Genomic DNA, 17,272 nt, shown 5'->3' on the forward strand with positions numbered 1-17,272 from the left:
CGTGTTGGATTTACAGTTCCAAATCCATCTATCAATATAGGAGAAAACAGAGTGAAACCTAAAAATTCAAACTGTTACTGGAAATGAACGCTTCAACATAGAAGAATGAAATTTGGGGAACCAAGTCGGCTTAGTGTACTGATCATTACCTGAAAGTATCATCCAGTTTGGGTGAAAAAATACTTGCTGAGATTTCTGGAGATTCGTAATTTTAGGAAGCTTGGCAACCCCTTTCCATGAAAGTGTTTCCGCCAGTCACTGCTTAGGGCTACTTCAAGAGGAAACAACACATAGAGATAGAACGTGAAACTGCTTTATTTTGTCAAGTTTCAAGAAGCTAGCACAAACCGTGTTGGATTTAGAGTTCCAAATACATCTATCAATATAGGAGAAAACAGAGTGAAACCTAAAAATTCAAACTGTTACTGGAAATGAACGCTTCACCATTGAAGAACGAAATTTGGGGAACCAAGTTGGATTAGTGTACTGATCATTACCTGAAAGTATCATCCAGTTTGGGTGAAAAAATATTTGCTGAGATTTCTGGAGATTCGTAATTTTTGGAAGCTTGGCAACCCCTTTCCATGAAAGTGTTTCTCGACAGTCACTGCTTAGGGCTACATCAAGAGGAAACAAAACATAGAGATAGAACGTGAAACTGCTTTATTTTGTCAAGTTTCAAGAAGCTAGCACAAACCGTGTTGGATTTAGAGTTCCAAATACATCTATCAATATAGGAGAAAACAGAGTGAAACCTAAAAATTGAAACTGTTAGGGGAAACGAACGCTTCAACATAGAAGAATGAAATTTGGGGAACCAAGTTGGCTTATTGTACTGATCATTACCTGAAAGTATCATCCAGTTTGGGTGCAGAAATATTTGCTGTGATTTCTGGAGATTCATAGTTTTTGGAAGCTTGGCAACCCCTTTCTATGAAAGTGTTTCTCACCAGTCACTGCTTAGGGCTACTTCAAGAGGAAACAAAACATAGAGATAGAACGTGAAACTGCTTTATTTTGTCAAGTTTCAAGAAGCTAGCATAAACCGTGTTGGATTTAGAGTTCCAAATACATCTATCAATATAGGAGAAAACAGAGTGAAACCTAAAAATTCAAACTGTTACTGGAAATGTACGCTTCAACATAGAAGAACGAAATTTGGGGAACCAAGTCTGCTTAGTGTACTGATCATTACCTGAAAGTATCATCCAGTTTGGGTGAAAAAATATTTGCTGAGATTTCTGGAGATTCGTAATTTTTGGAAGCTTGGGAACCCCTTTCCATGAAAGTGTTTCTCGCCAGTCACTGCTTAGGGCTACATCAAGAGGAAACAAAACATAGAGATAGAACGTGAAACTGCTTTATTTTGTCAAGTTTCAAGAAGCTAGCACAAACCGTGTTGGATTTAGAGTTCCAAATACATCTATCAATATAGGAGAAAACAGAGTGAAACCTAAAAATTCAAACTGTTACTGGAAATGAACGCTTCAACATAGAAGAACGAAATTTGGGGAACCAAGTCTGCTTAGTGTACTGATCATTACCTGAAAGTATCATCCAGTTTGGGTGAAAAAATATTTGCTGAGATTTCTGGAGATTCGTAATTTTTGGAAGCTTGGGAACCCCTTTCCATGAAAGTGTTTCTCGCCAGTCACTGCTTAGGGATACATCAAGAGGAAACAAAACATAGAGATAGAACCTGAAACTACTTTATTGTGTCAAGTTTCAAGAAGCTAGCACAAACCGTGTTGGATTTAGAGTTCCAAATACATCTATCAATATAGGAGAAAACAGAGTGAAACCTAAAAATTCAAACTGTTACTGGAAATGAACGCTTCAACATAGAAGAACGAAATTTGGGGAACCAAGTCTGCTTAGTGTACTGATCATTACCTGAAAGTATCATCCAGTTTGGGTGAAAAAATATTTGCTGAGATTTCTGGAGATTCGTAATTTTTGGAAGCTTGGGAACCCCTTTCCATGAAAGTGTTTCTCGCCAGTCACTGCTTAGGGATACATCAAGAGGAAACAAAACATAGAGATAGAACCTGAAACTGCTTTATTGTGTCAAGTTTCAAGAAGCTAGCACAAACCGTGTTGGATTTAGAGTTCCAAATACATCTATCAATATAGGAGAAAACAGAGTGAAACCTAAAAATTGAAACTGTTAGGGGAAACGAACGCTTCAACATAGAAGAATGAAATTTGGGGAACCAAGTTGGCTTATTGTACTGATCATTACCTGAAAGTTTCATCCAGTTTGGGTGCAGAAATATTTGCTGTGATTTCTGGAGATTCGTAGTTTTTGGAAGCTTGGCAACCCCTTTCTATGAAAGTGTTTTTCGCCAGTCACTGCTTAGGGCTACTTCAAGAGGAAACAACACATAGAGATAGAACGTGAAACTGCTTTATTTTGTCAAGTTTCAAGAAGCTAGCACAAACTGTGTTGGATTTAGAGTTCCAAATACATCTATCAATATAGGAGAAAACAGAGTGAAACCTAAAAATTCAAACTGTTACTGGAAATATACGCTTCAACATAGAAGAACGAAATTTGGGAAACCAAGTCGGCTTAGTGTACTGATCATTACCTGAAAGTATCATCCAGTTTGGGTGAAAAAATATTTGCTGAGATTTCTGGAGATTCGTAATTTTTGGAAGCTTGGCAACCCCTTTCCATGAAAGTGTTTCTCGCCAGTCACTGCTTAGGGCTACATCAAGAGGAAAAAAAACATAGAGAAAGAACGTGAAACTGCTTTATTTTGTCAAGTTTCAAGAAGCTAGCACAAACCGTGTTGGATTTAGAGTTCCAAATACATCTATCAATATAGGAGAAAACAGAGTGAAACCTAAAAATTCAAACTGTTACTGGAAATGAACGCTTCAACACAGAAGAACGAAATTTGGGGAACCAAGTCAGCTTAGTGTACTGATCATTACCTGAAAGTATCATCCAGTTTGGGTGAAAAAATATTTGCTGAGATTTCTGGAGATTCGTAATTTTTGGAAGCTTGGGAACCCCTTTCCATGAAAGTGTTTCTCGCCAGTCACTGCTTAGGGATACATCAAGAGGAAACAAGAAATAGATATAGAACGTGAAACTGCTTTATTTTGTCAAGTTTCAAGAAGCTAGCACAAACCGTGTTGGATTTACAGTTCCAAATCCATCTATCAATATAGGAGAAAACAGAGTGAAACCTAAAAATACAAACTGTTACTGGAAATGAACGCTTCAACATAGAAGAACGAAATTTGGGGAACCAAGTCGGCTTAGTGTACTGATCATTACCTGAAAGTATCATCCAGTTTGGGTGCAGAAATATTTGCTGTGATTTCTGGAGATTCGTAGTTTTTGGAAGCTTGGCAACCCCTTTCTATGAAAGTGTTTCTCGCCAGTCACTGCTTAGGGCTACTTCAAGAGGAAACAAAACATAGAGATAGAACGTGAAACTGCTTTATTTTGTCAAGTTTCAAGAAGCTAGCACAAACCGTGTTGGATTTAGAGTTCCAAATACATCTATCAATATAGGAGAAAACAGAGTGAAACCAAAAATTCAAACTGTTACTGGAAACGAACGCTTCAACAGGGAAGAGTTAAATTTGGGGAACCAAGTCGGCTTAGTGTACTGATCATTACCTGAAAGTATCATCCAGTTAGGGTGAAAAAATATTTGTTGAGATTTCTGGAGATTCGAATTTTTGGAAGCTTGGCAACCCCTTTCCATGAAAGTGTTTCTCGCCAGTCACTGCTTAGCGGTACATCAAGAGGAAACAAAACATAGAGATAGAACTTGAAACTACTTTATTGTGTGAAGTTTCAAGAAGCTAGCACAAACCGTGTTGGATTTAGAGTTCCAAATGCATCTGTCAATATAGGAGAAAACAGAGTGAAACCTAAAAATTCAACGTGTTACTGGAAATGAACGCTTCAACATAGAAGAACGAAATTTGGGGAACCAAGTCGGCATAGTGTACTGATCATTACCTGAAAGTATCATCCAGTTTGGATGAAAAAAAATATTTGCTGGGATTTCTGGAGATTCATAAGTTTTGGAAGCTTGGCAACCCCTTTCCATGAAAGTGTTTCTCGCCCGTCACTGCTTAGGGCTACATGAAGAGGAAACAAAACGTAGAGATAGAACAAGAAACTACTTTATTGTGTCAAGTTTCAAGAAGTTAGCACAAACCGTGTTGGATTTAGAGTTCCAAACACATCTGTCAATATAGGAGAAAACAGAGTGAAACCTAAAAATTCAAACTGTTACTGGAAATGTACGCTTCAACATAGAAGAACGAAATTTGGGAAACCAAGTCGGCTTAGTGTACTGATCATTACCTGAAAGTATCATCCAGTTTGGGTGAAAAAATATTTGCTGAGATTTCTGGAGATTCGTAATTTTTGGAAGCTTGGCAACCCCTTTCCATGAAAGTGTTTCTCGCCAGTCACTGCTTAGGGCTACATCAAGAGGAAAAAAAACATAGAGAAAGAACGTGAAACTGCTTTATTTTGTCAAGTTTCAAGAAGCTAGCACAAACCGTGTTGGATTTAGAGTTCCAAATACATCTATCAATATAGGAGAAAACAGAGTGAAACCTAAAAATTCAAACTGTTACTGGAAATGAACGCTTCAACATAGAAGAATGAAATTTGGGGAACCAAGTCGGCTTAGTGTACTGATCATTACCTGAAAGTATCATCCAGTTTCGGTGAAAAAATACTTGCTGAGATTTCTGGAGATTCGTAATTTTAGGAAGCTTGGCAACCCCTTTCCATGAAAGTGTTTCTCGCCAGTCACTGCTTAGGGCTACATGAAGAGGAAACAAAACATAGAGGTAGAACGTGAAACTGCTTTATTTTGTCAAGTTTCAAGAAGCTAGCACAAACCGTGTTGGATTTAGAGTTCCAAATACATCTATCAATATAGGAGAAAACAGAGTGAAACCTAAAAATTCAAACTGTTACTGCAAATGAACGCTTTAACATAGAAGAACGAAATTTGGGGAACCAAGTCGGCTTAGTGTTCTGATCATTTCCTGAAAGTATCATCAAATTTGGGTGAAAAAATATTTGCTGAGATTTCTGGTGATTCCTAATTTTTGGAAGCTTGGCAACCCCTTTCCATGAAAGTGTTTCTCGACAGTCACTGCTTAGGGCTACATCAAGAGGAAACAAAACATAGAGATAGAACGTGAAACTGCTTTATTTTGTCAAGTTTCAAGAAGCTAGCACAAACCGTGTTGGATTTAGAGTTCCAAATACATCTATCAATATAGGAGAAAACAGAGTGAAACCTAAAAATTCAAACTGTTACTGGAAATGAACGCTTCAACATAGAAGAACGAAATTTGGGGAACCAAGTCGGCTTAGTGTACTGATCATTACCTGAAAGTATCATCCAGTTTGGGTGCAGAAATATTTGCTGTGATTTCTGGAGATTCGTAGTTTTTGGAAGCTTGACAACCCCTTTCTATGAAAGTGTTTCTCGCCAGTCACTGCTTAGGGCTACATCAAGAGGAAACAAGAAATAGATATAGAACGTGAAACTGCTTTATTTTGTCAAGTTTCAAGAAGCTAGCACAAACCGTGTTGGATTTACAGTTCCAAATCCATCTATCAATATAGGAGAAAACAGAGTGAAACCTAAAAATACAAACTGTTACTGGAAATGAACGCTTCAACATAGAAGAACGAAATTTGGGGAACCAAGTCGGCTTAGTGTACTGATCATTACCTGAAAGTATCATCCAGTTTTGTGCAGAAATATTTGCTGTGATTTCTGGAGATTCGTAGTTTTTGGAAGCTTGGCAACCCCTTTCTATGAAAGTGTTTCTCGCCAGTCACTGCTTAGGGCTACTTCAAGAGGAAACAAAACATAGAGATAGAACGTGAAACTGCTTTATTTTGTCAAGTTTCAAGAAGCTAGCACAAACCGTGTTGGATTTAGAGTTCCAAATACATCTATCAATATAGGAGAAAACAGAGTGAAACCAAAAATTCAAACTGTTACTGGAAACGAACGCTTCAACAGGGAAGAGTTAAATTTGGGGAACCAAGTCGGCTTAGTGTACTGATCATTACCTGAAAGTATCATCCAGTTAGGGTGAAAAAATATTTGTTGGGATTTCTGGAGATTCGAATTTTTGGAAGCTTGGCAACCCCTTTCCATGAAAGTGTTTCTCGCCAGTCACTGCTTAGCGGTACATCAAGAGGAAACAAAACATAGAGATAGAACTTGAAACTACTTTATTGTGTGAAGTTTCAAGAAGCTAGCACAAACCGTGTTGGATTTAGAGTTCCAAATGCATCTGTCAATATAGGAGAAAACAGAGTGAAACCTAAAAATTCAACGTGTTACTGGAAATGAACGCTTCAACATAGAAGAACGAAATTTGGGGAACCAAGTCGGCATAGTGTACTGATCATTACCTGAAAGTATCATCCAGTTTGGATGAAAAAAATATTTGCTGGGATTTCTGGAGATTCATAAGTTTTGGAAGCTTGGCAACCCCTTTCCATGAAAGTGTTTCTCGCCCGTCACTGCTTAGGGCTACATGAAGAGGAAACAAAACGTAGAGATAGAACAAGAAACTACTTTATTGTGTCAAGTTTCAAGAAGTTAGCACAAACCGTGTTGGATTTAGAGTTCCAAACACATCTGTCAATATAGGAGAAAACAGAGTGAAACCTAAAAATTCAAACTATTAGTAGAAACGAACGCTTCAACATAGAAGAATGACATTTGGGGAACCAAGTTGGCTTAGTGTACTGATCATTACCTGAAAGTATCATCCAGTTTGGGTGAAAAAATACTTGTTGAGATTTCTGGAGATTCGTAATTTTAGGAAGCTTGGCAACCCCTTTCCATGAAAGTGTTTCTCGCCAGTCACTGCATAGGGCTACATCAAGAGGAAACAACACATAGAGATAGAACGTGAAACTGCTTTATTTTGTCAAGTTTCAAGAAGCTAGCAGAAACCGTGTTGGATTTAGAGTTCCAAATACATCTATCAATATAGGAGAAAACAGAGTGAAACCTAAAAATTCAAACTGTTACTGGAAATGAACGCTTCAACATAGAAGAACGAAATTTGGGGAACCAAGTCGGCTTAGTGTACTGATCATTACCTGAAAATATCATGCAGTTTAGGTGAAAAAATATTTGCTGAGATTTCTGGAGATTCGTAATTTCTGGAAGCTTGGCAACCCCTTTCCATGAAAGTGTTTCTCGCCAGTCACTGCTTAGGGATACATCAAGAGGAAACAAAACATAGAGATAGAACGTGAAACTGCTTTATTTTGTCAAGTTTCAAGAAGCTAGCACAAACCGTGTTGGATTTAGAGTTCCAAATACATTTATCAATATAGGAGAAAACAGAGTGAAACCTAAAAATTTAAACTGTTACTGGAAATGAACGCTTCACCATAGAAGAACGAAATTTGGGGAACCAAGTCGGCTTAGTGTACTGATCATTACCTGAAAGTATCATCCAGTTTGGGTGAAAAAATATTTCCTGAGATTTCTGTTGATTCCTAATTTTTGGAAGCTTGGCAACCCCTTTCCATGAAAGTGTTTCTCGCCAGTCACTGCTTAGGGCTACATCAAGAGGAAACAAAACATAGAGATAGAACATGAAACTGCTTTATTTTGTCAAGTTTCAAGAAGCTAGCACAAACCGTGTTGGATTTAGAGTTCCAAATACATCTATCAATATAGGAGAAAACAGAGTGAAACCTAAAAATTCAAACTGTTACTGGAAATGAACGCTTCAACATAGAAGAACGAAATTTGGGGAACCAAGTCGGCTTAGTGTACTGATCATTACCTGAAAGTATCATCCAGTTTGGGTAAAAAAATATTTGCTGGGATTTCTGGAGATTCGTAATTTTTGGAAGCTTGGCAACCCCTTTCCATGAAAGTGTTTCTCGCCAGTCACTGCTTAGGTCTACATCAATAGGAAACAAAACATAGGGATAGAACGTGAAGCTACTTTATTGTGTCAAGTTTCAAGAAGCTAGCACAAACCGTGTTGGATTTAGAGTTCCAAATACATCTGTCAATATAGGAGAAAACAGAGTGAAACCTAAAAATTCAAACTGTTACTAGAAACGAACGCTTCAACAGAGAAGAGTGAAATTTGGGGAACCAGGTCGGCTTAGTGTACTGATCATTACCTGAAAGTATCATCCAGTTAGGGTGAAAAAATATTTGCTGAGATTTCTGGAGATTCGTAATTTTTGGAAGCTTGGCAACCCCTTTCCATGAAAGTGTTTCTCGCCAGTCACTGCTTAGCGGTACATCAAGAAAAAACAAAACATAGAGATAGAACGTGAAACTACTTTATTGTGAGAAGTTTCAAGAAGCTAGCACAAACCGTGTTGGATTTAGAGTTCCAAATGCATCTGTCAATATAGGAGAAAACAGAGTGAAACCTAAAAATTCAACGTGTTACTGGAAATGAACGTTTCACCATAGAAGAACGAAATTTGGGGAACCAAGTCGGCTTAGTGTACTGATCATTACCTGAAAGTATCATCCAGTTTGGGTGCAGAAATATTTGCTGTGATTTCTGGAGATTCGTAGTTTTTGGAAGCTTGGCAACCCCTTTCTATGAAAGTGTTTCTCGCCAGTCACTGCTTAGGGCTACTTCAAGAGGAAACAAAACATAGAGATAGAACGTGAAACTGCTTTATTTTGTCAAGTTTCAAGAAGCTAGCACAAACCGTGTTGGATTTAGAGTTCCAAATACATCTATCAATATAGGAGAAAACAGAGTGAAACCAAAAATTCAAACTGTTACTGGAAACGAACGCTTCAACAGGGAAGAGTTAAATTTGGGGAACCAAGTCGGCTTAGTGTACTGATCATTACCTGAAAGTATCATCCAGTTAGGGTGAAAAAATATTTGTTGAGATTTCTGGAGATTCGAATTTTTGGAAGCTTGGCAACCCCTTTCCATGAAAGTGTTTCTCGCCAGTCACTGCTTAGCGGTACATCAAGAGGAAACAAAACATAGAGATAGAACTTGAAACTACTTTATTGTGTGAAGTTTCAAGAAGCTAGCACAAACCGTGTTGGATTTAGAGTTCCAAATGCATCTGTCAATATAGGAGAAAACAGAGTGAAACCTAAAAATTCAACGTGTTACTGGAAATGAACGCTTCAACATAGAAGAACGAAATTTGGGGAACCAAGTCGGCATAGTGTACTGATCATTACCTGAAAGTATCATCCAGTTTGGATGAAAAAAAATATTTGCTGGGATTTCTGGAGATTCATAAGTTTTGGAAGCTTGGCAACCCCTTTCCATGAAAGTGTTTCTCGCCCGTCACTGCTTAGGGCTACATGAAGAGGAAACAAAACGTAGAGATAGAACAAGAAACTACTTTATTGTGTCAAGTTTCAAGAAGTTAGCACAAACCGTGTTGGATTTAGAGTTCCAAACACATCTGTCAATATAGGAGAAAACAGAGTGAAACCTAAAAATTCAAACTGTTACTGGAAATGTACGCTTCAACATAGAAGAACGAAATTTGGGAAACCAAGTCGGCTTAGTGTACTGATCATTACCTGAAAGTATCATCCAGTTTGGGTGAAAAAATATTTGCTGAGATTTCTGGAGATTCGTAATTTTTGGAAGCTTGGCAACCCCTTTCCATGAAAGTGTTTCTCGCCAGTCACTGCTTAGGGCTACATCAAGAGGAAAAAAAACATAGAGAAAGAACGTGAAACTGCTTTATTTTGTCAAGTTTCAAGAAGCTAGCACAAACCGTGTTGGATTTAGAGTTCCAAATACATCTATCAATATAGGAGAAAACAGAGTGAAACCTAAAAATTCAAACTGTTACTGGAAATGAACGCTTCAACACAGAAGAACGAAATTTGGGGAACCAAGTCGGCTTAGTGTACTGATCATTACCTGAAAGTATCATCCAGTTTGGGTGAAAAAATATTTGCTGAGATTTCTGGAGATTCGTAATTTTTGGAAGCTTGGGAACCCCTTTCCATGAAAGTGTTTCTCGCCAGTCACTGCTTAGGGATACATCAAGAGGAAACAAAACATAGAGATAGAACCTGAAACTACTTTATTGTGTCAAGTTTCAATAAGCTAGCACAAACCGTGTTGGATTTAGAGTTCCAAATACATCTATCAATATAGGAGAAAACAGAGTGAAACCTAAAAATTCAAACTGTTAGTAGAAACGAATGCTTCAACATAGAAGAATGAAATTTGGGGAACCAAGTCGGCTTAGTGTACTGATCATTACCTGAAAGTATCATCCAGTTTCGGTGAAAAAATACTTGCTGAGATTTCTGGAGATTCGTAATTTTAGGAAGCTTGGCAACCCCTTTCCATGAAAGTGTTTCTCGCCAGTCACTGCTTAGGGCTACATCAAGAGGAAACAAAACATAGAGGTAGAACGTGAAACTGCTTTATTTTGTCAAGTTTCAAGAAGCTAGCACAAACCGTGTTGGATTTAGAGTTCCAAATACATCTATCAATATAGGAGAAAACAGAGTGAAACCTAAAAATTCAAACTGTTACTGGAAATGAACGCTTTAACATAGAAGAACGAAATTTGGGGAACCAAGTCGGCTTAGTGTTCTGATCATTTCCTGAAAGTATCATCAAATTTGGGTGAAAAAATATTTGCTGAGATTTCTGGTGATTCCTAATTTTTGGAAGCTTGGCAACCCCTTTCCATGAAAGTGTTTCTCGACAGTCACTGCTTAGGGCTACATCAAGAGGAAACAAAACATAGAGATAGAACGTGAAACTGCTTTATTTTGTCAAGTTTCAAGAAGCTAGCACAAACCGTGTTGGATTTAGAGTTCCAAATACATCTATCAATATAGGAGAAAACAGAGTGAAACCTAAAAATTCAAACTGTTACTGGAAATGAACGCTTCAACATAGAAGAACGAAATTTGGGGAACCAAGTCGGCTTAGTGTACTGATCATTACCTGAAAGTATCATCCAGTTTGGGTGCAGAAATATTTGCTGTGATTTCTGGAGATTCGTAGTTTTTGGAAGCTTGACAACCCCTTTCTATGAAAGTGTTTCTCGCCAGTCACTGCTTAGGGCTACATCAAGAGGAAACAAGAAATAGATATAGAACGTGAAACTGCTTTATTTTGTCAAGTTTCAAGAAGCTAGCACAAACCGTGTTGGATTTACAGTTCCAAATCCATCTATCAATATAGGAGAAAACAGAGTGAAACCTAAAAATACAAACTGTTACTGGAAATGAACGCTTCAACATAGAAGAACGAAATTTGGGGAACCAAGTCGGCTTAGTGTACTGATCATTACCTGAAAGTATCATCCAGTTTTGTGCAGAAATATTTGCTGTGATTTCTGGAGATTCGTAGTTTTTGGAAGCTTGGCAACCCCTTTCTATGAAAGTGTTTCTCGCCAGTCACTGCTTAGGGCTACTTCAAGAGGAAACAAAACATAGAGATAGAACGTGAAACTGCTTTATTTTGTCAAGTTTCAAGAAGCTAGCACAAACCGTGTTGGATTTAGAGTTCCAAATACATCTATCAATATAGGAGAAAACAGAGTGAAACCAAAAATTCAAACTGTTACTGGAAACGAACGCTTCAACAGGGAAGAGTTAAATTTGGGGAACCAAGTCGGCTTAGTGTACTGATCATTACCTGAAAGTATCATCCAGTTAGGGTGAAAAAATATTTGTTGGGATTTCTGGAGATTCGAATTTTTGGAAGCTTGGCAACCCCTTTCCATGAAAGTGTTTCTCGCCAGTCACTGCTTAGCGGTACATCAAGAGGAAACAAAACATAGAGATAGAACTTGAAACTACTTTATTGTGTGAAGTTTCAAGAAGCTAGCACAAACCGTGTTGGATTTAGAGTTCCAAATGCATCTGTCAATATAGGAGAAAACAGAGTGAAACCTAAAAATTCAACGTGTTACTGGAAATGAACGCTTCAACATAGAAGAACGAAATTTGGGGAACCAAGTCGGCATAGTGTACTGATCATTACCTGAAAGTATCATCCAGTTTGGATGAAAAAAATATTTGCTGGGATTTCTGGAGATTCATAAGTTTTGGAAGCTTGGCAACCCCTTTCCATGAAAGTGTTTCTCGCCCGTCACTGCTTAGGGCTACATGAAGAGGAAACAAAACGTAGAGATAGAACAAGAAACTACTTTATTGTGTCAAGTTTCAAGAAGTTAGCACAAACCGTGTTGGATTTAGAGTTCCAAACACATCTGTCAATATAGGAGAAAACAGAGTGAAACCTAAAAATTCAAACTATTAGTAGAAACGAACGCTTCAACATAGAAGAATGACATTTGGGGAACCAAGTTGGCTTAGTGTACTGATCATTACCTGAAAGTATCATCCAGTTTGGGTGAAAAAATACTTGTTGAGATTTCTGGAGATTCGTAATTTTAGGAAGCTTGGCAACCCCTTTCCATGAAAGTGTTTCTCGCCAGTCACTGCATAGGGCTACATCAAGAGGAAACAACACATAGAGATAGAACGTGAAACTGCTTTATTTTGTCAAGTTTCAAGAAGCTAGCAGAAACCGTGTTGGATTTAGAGTTCCAAATACATCTATCAATATAGGAGAAAACAGAGTGAAACCTAAAAATTCAAACTGTTACTGGAAATGAACGCTTCAACATAGAAGAACGAAATTTGGGGAACCAAGTCGGCTTAGTGTACTGATCATTACCTGAAAATATCATGCAGTTTAGGTGAAAAAATATTTGCTGAGATTTCTGGAGATTCGTAATTTCTGGAAGCTTGGCAACCCCTTTCCATGAAAGTGTTTCTCGCCAGTCACTGCTTAGGGATACATCAAGAGGAAACAAAACATAGAGATAGAACGTGAAACTGCTTTATTTTGTCAAGTTTCAAGAAGCTAGCACAAACCGTGTTGGATTTAGAGTTCCAAATACATTTATCAATATAGGAGAAAACAGAGTGAAACCTAAAAATTTAAACTGTTACTGGAAATGAACGCTTCACCATAGAAGAACGAAATTTGGGGAACCAAGTCGGCTTAGTGTACTGATCATTACCTGAAAGTATCATCCAGTTTGGGTGAAAAAATATTTCCTGAGATTTCTGTTGATTCCTAATTTTTGGAAGCTTGGCAACCCCTTTCCATGAAAGTGTTTCTCGCCAGTCACTGCTTAGGGCTACATCAAGAGGAAACAAAACATAGAGATAGAACATGAAACTGCTTTATTTTGTCAAGTTTCAAGAAGCTAGCACAAACCGTGTTGGATTTAGAGTTCCAAATACATCTATCAATATAGGAGAAAACAGAGTGAAACCTAAAAATTCAAACTGTTACTGGAAATGAACGCTTCAACATAGAAGAACGAAATTTGGGGAACCAAGTCGGCTTAGTGTACTGATCATTACCTGAAAGTATCATCCAGTTTGGGTAAAAAAATATTTGCTGGGATTTCTGGAGATTCGTAATTTTTGGAAGCTTGGCAACCCCTTTCCATGAAAGTGTTTCTCGCCAGTCACTGCTTAGGTCTACATCAATAGGAAACAAAACATAGGGATAGAACGTGAAGCTACTTTATTGTGTCAAGTTTCAAGAAGCTAGCACAAACCGTGTTGGATTTAGAGTTCCAAATACATCTGTCAATATAGGAGAAAACAGAGTGAAACCTAAAAATTCAAACTGTTACTAGAAACGAACGCTTCAACAGAGAAGAGTGAAATTTGGGGAACCAGGTCGGCTTAGTGTACTGATCATTACCTGAAAGTATCATCCAGTTAGGGTGAAAAAATATTTGCTGAGATTTCTGGAGATTCGTAATTTTTGGAAGCTTGGCAACCCCTTTCCATGAAAGTGTTTCTCGCCAGTCACTGCTTAGCGGTACATCAAGAAAAAACAAAACATAGAGATAGAACGTGAAACTACTTTATTGTGAGAAGTTTCAAGAAGCTAGCACAAACCGTGTTGGATTTAGAGTTCCAAATGCATCTGTCAATATAGGAGAAAACAGAGTGAAACCTAAAAATTCAACGTGTTACTGGAAATGAACGTTTCACCATAGAAGAACGAAATTTGGGGAACCAAGTCGGCTTAGTGTACTGATCATTATCTGAAAGTATCATCCAGTTTGGGTGAAAAAATATTTGCTGAGATTTCTGGAGATTCGTAATTTTTGGAAGCTTGGCAACTCCTTTCCATGAAAGTGTTTCTCGCCAGTCAGTTCTTAGGGCTACATCAAGAGGAAACAAAACATAGAGATAGAACCTGAAACTACTTTATTGTGTCAAGTTCCAAGAAGCTAGCACAAACCGTGTTGGATTTAGAGTTCCAAATACATCTATCAATATAGGAGAAAACAGAGTGAAACCTAAATATTCAAACTGTTACTGGAAATGAACGCTTCACCATAGAAGAACTAAATTTGGGGAACCAAGTCGGCTTAGTGTACTGATCATTACCTGAAAGTATCATCCAGTTTGGGTGAAAAAATATTTGCTGTGATTTCTGGAGATTCGTAGTTTTTGGAAGCTTGACAACCCCTTTCTATGAAAGTGTTTCTCGCCAGTCACTGCTTAGGGCTACATCAAGAGGAAACAACACATAGATATAGAACGTGAAACTGCTTTATTTTGTCAAGTTTCAAGAAGCTAGCACAAACCGTGTTGGATTTACAGTTCCAAATCCATCTATCAATATAGGAGAAAACAGAGTGAAACCTAAAAATTCAAACTGTTACTGGAAATGAACGCTTCAGCATAGAAGAACGAAATTTGGGGAACCAAGTCGGCTTAGTGTACTGATCATTACCTGAAAGTATCATCCAGTTTGGGTGCAGAAATATTTGCTGTGATTTCTGGAGATTCGTAGTTTTTAGAAGCTTGGCAACGCCTTTCTATGAAAGTGTTTCTCGCCAGTCACTGCTTAGGGCTACTTCAAGAGGAAACAAAACATAGAGATAGAACGTGAAACTGCTTTATTTTGTCAAGTTTCAAGAAGCTAGCACAAACCGTGTTGGATTTAGAGTTCCAAATACATCTATCAATATAGGAGAAAACAGAGTGAAACCTAAAAATTCAAACTGTTACTGGAAATGTACGCTTCAACATACAAGAATGAAATTTGGGAAACCAAGTAGGCTTAGTGTACTGATCATTACCTGAAAGTATCATCCAGTTTGGGTGAAAAAATATTTGATGAGATTTCTGGAGATTCGTAATTTTTGGAAGGTTGGCAACCCCTTTCCATGAAAGTGTTTCTCGCCAGTCACTGCTTAGGGCTACATCAAGAGGAAAAAAAACATAGAGAAAGAACGTGAAACTGCTTTATTTTGTCAAGTTTCAAGAAGCTAGCACAAACCGTGTTGGATTTAGAGTTCCAAATACATTTATCAATATAGGAGAAAACAGACTGAAACCTAAAAATTTAAACTGTTACTGGAAATGAATGCTTCACCATAGAAGAACGAAATTTGGGGAACCTAGTCGGCTTAGTGTACTGACCATTACCTGAAAGTATCCAGTTTGGGTGAAAAAATATTTGCTGAGATTTCTGGAGATTCGTAATTTTTGGAAGCGTGGGAACCCCTTTCCATGAAAGTGTTTCTCGCCAGTCACTGCTTAGGGCTACATCAAGAGGAAACAAACCATAGAGATAGAACGTGAAACTGCTTTATTTTGTCAAGTTTCAAGAAGCTAGCACAAACCGTGTTGGATTTAGAGTTCCAAATACATCTATCAATATTGGAGAAAACAGAGTGAAACCTAAAAATTCAAACTGTTACTGGAAATGAACGCTTTAACATAGAAGAACGAAATTTGGGGAACCAAGTCGGCATAGTGTACTGATCATTACCTGAAAGTATCATCCAGTTTGGGTGAAAAAATATTTGCTGTGATTTCTGGAGATTCGTAGTTTTTGGAAGCTTGACAACCCCTTTCTATGAAAGTGTTTCTCGCCAGTCACTGCTTAGGGCTACATCAAGAGGAAACAACACATAGATATAGAACGTGAAACTGCTTTATTTTGTCAAGTTTCAAGAAGCTAGCACAAACCGTGTTGGATTTACAGTTCCAAATCCATCTATCAATATAGGAGAAAACAGAGTGAAACCTAAAAATTCAAACTGTTACTGGAAATGAACGCTTCAACATAGAAGAATGAAATTTGGGGAACCAAGTTGGCTTATTGTACTGATCATTACCTGAAAGTATCATCCAGTTTGGGTGAAAAAATACTTGCTGAGATTTCTGGAGATTCGTAATTTTAGGAAGCTTGGCAACCCCTTTCCATGAAAGTGTTTCCGCCAGTCACTGCTTAGGGCTACTTCAAGAGGAAACAACACATAGAGATAGAACGTGAAACTGCTTTATTTTGTCAAGTTTCAAGAAGCTAGCACAAACCGTGTTGGATTTAGAGTTCCAAATACATCTATCAATATAGGAGAAAACAGAGTGAAACCTAAAAATTCAAACTGTTACTGGAAATGAACGCTTCACCATTGAAGAACGAAATTTGGGGAACCAAGTTGGATTAGTGTACTGATCATTACCTGAAAGTATCATCCAGTTTGGGTGAAAAAATATTTGCTGAGATTTCTGGAGATTCGTAATTTTTGGAAGCTTGGCAACCCCTTTCCATGAAAGTGTTTCTCGACAGTCACTGCTTAGGGCTACATCAAGAGGAAACAAAACATAGAGATAGAACGTGAAACTGCTTTATTTTGTCAAGTTTCAAGAAGCTAGCACAAACCGTGTTGGATTTAGAGTTCCAAATACATCTATCAATATAGGAGAAAACAGAGTGAAACCTAAAAATTCAAACTGTAAGTAGAAACGAACGCTTCAACATAGAAGAATGAAATTTGGAGAACCAAGTTGGCTTAGTGTACTGATCATTACCTGTAAGTATCATCCAGTTTTGGTGAAAAAATACTTGCTGAGATTTCTGGAGATTCATAATTTTAGGAAGCTTGGCAACCCCTTTCCATGAAAGTGTTTCTCGCCAGTCACTGCATAGGGCTACTTCAAGAGGAAAGAACAGATAGAGATAGAACGTGAAACTACTTTATTTTGTCAAGTTTCAAGAAGCTAGCACAAACCGTGGTGGATTTAGAGTTCCAAATACATCTATCTATATAGGAGAAAACAGAGTGAAACCTAAAAATTCAAACTGTTACTGGAAATGAACGCTTCAACATAGAAGAACGAAATTTGGGGAACCAACTCGGCTTAGTGTACTGATCATTACCTGAAAGTATCATCCAGTTTGGGTGAAAAAA

This window comes from Spermophilus citellus (genome assembly GCF_964194105.1).
Source record: "Spermophilus citellus genome assembly, chromosome: 9".
In the NCBI taxonomy this organism is placed as follows: domain Eukaryota; kingdom Metazoa; phylum Chordata; class Mammalia; order Rodentia; family Sciuridae; genus Spermophilus; species Spermophilus citellus.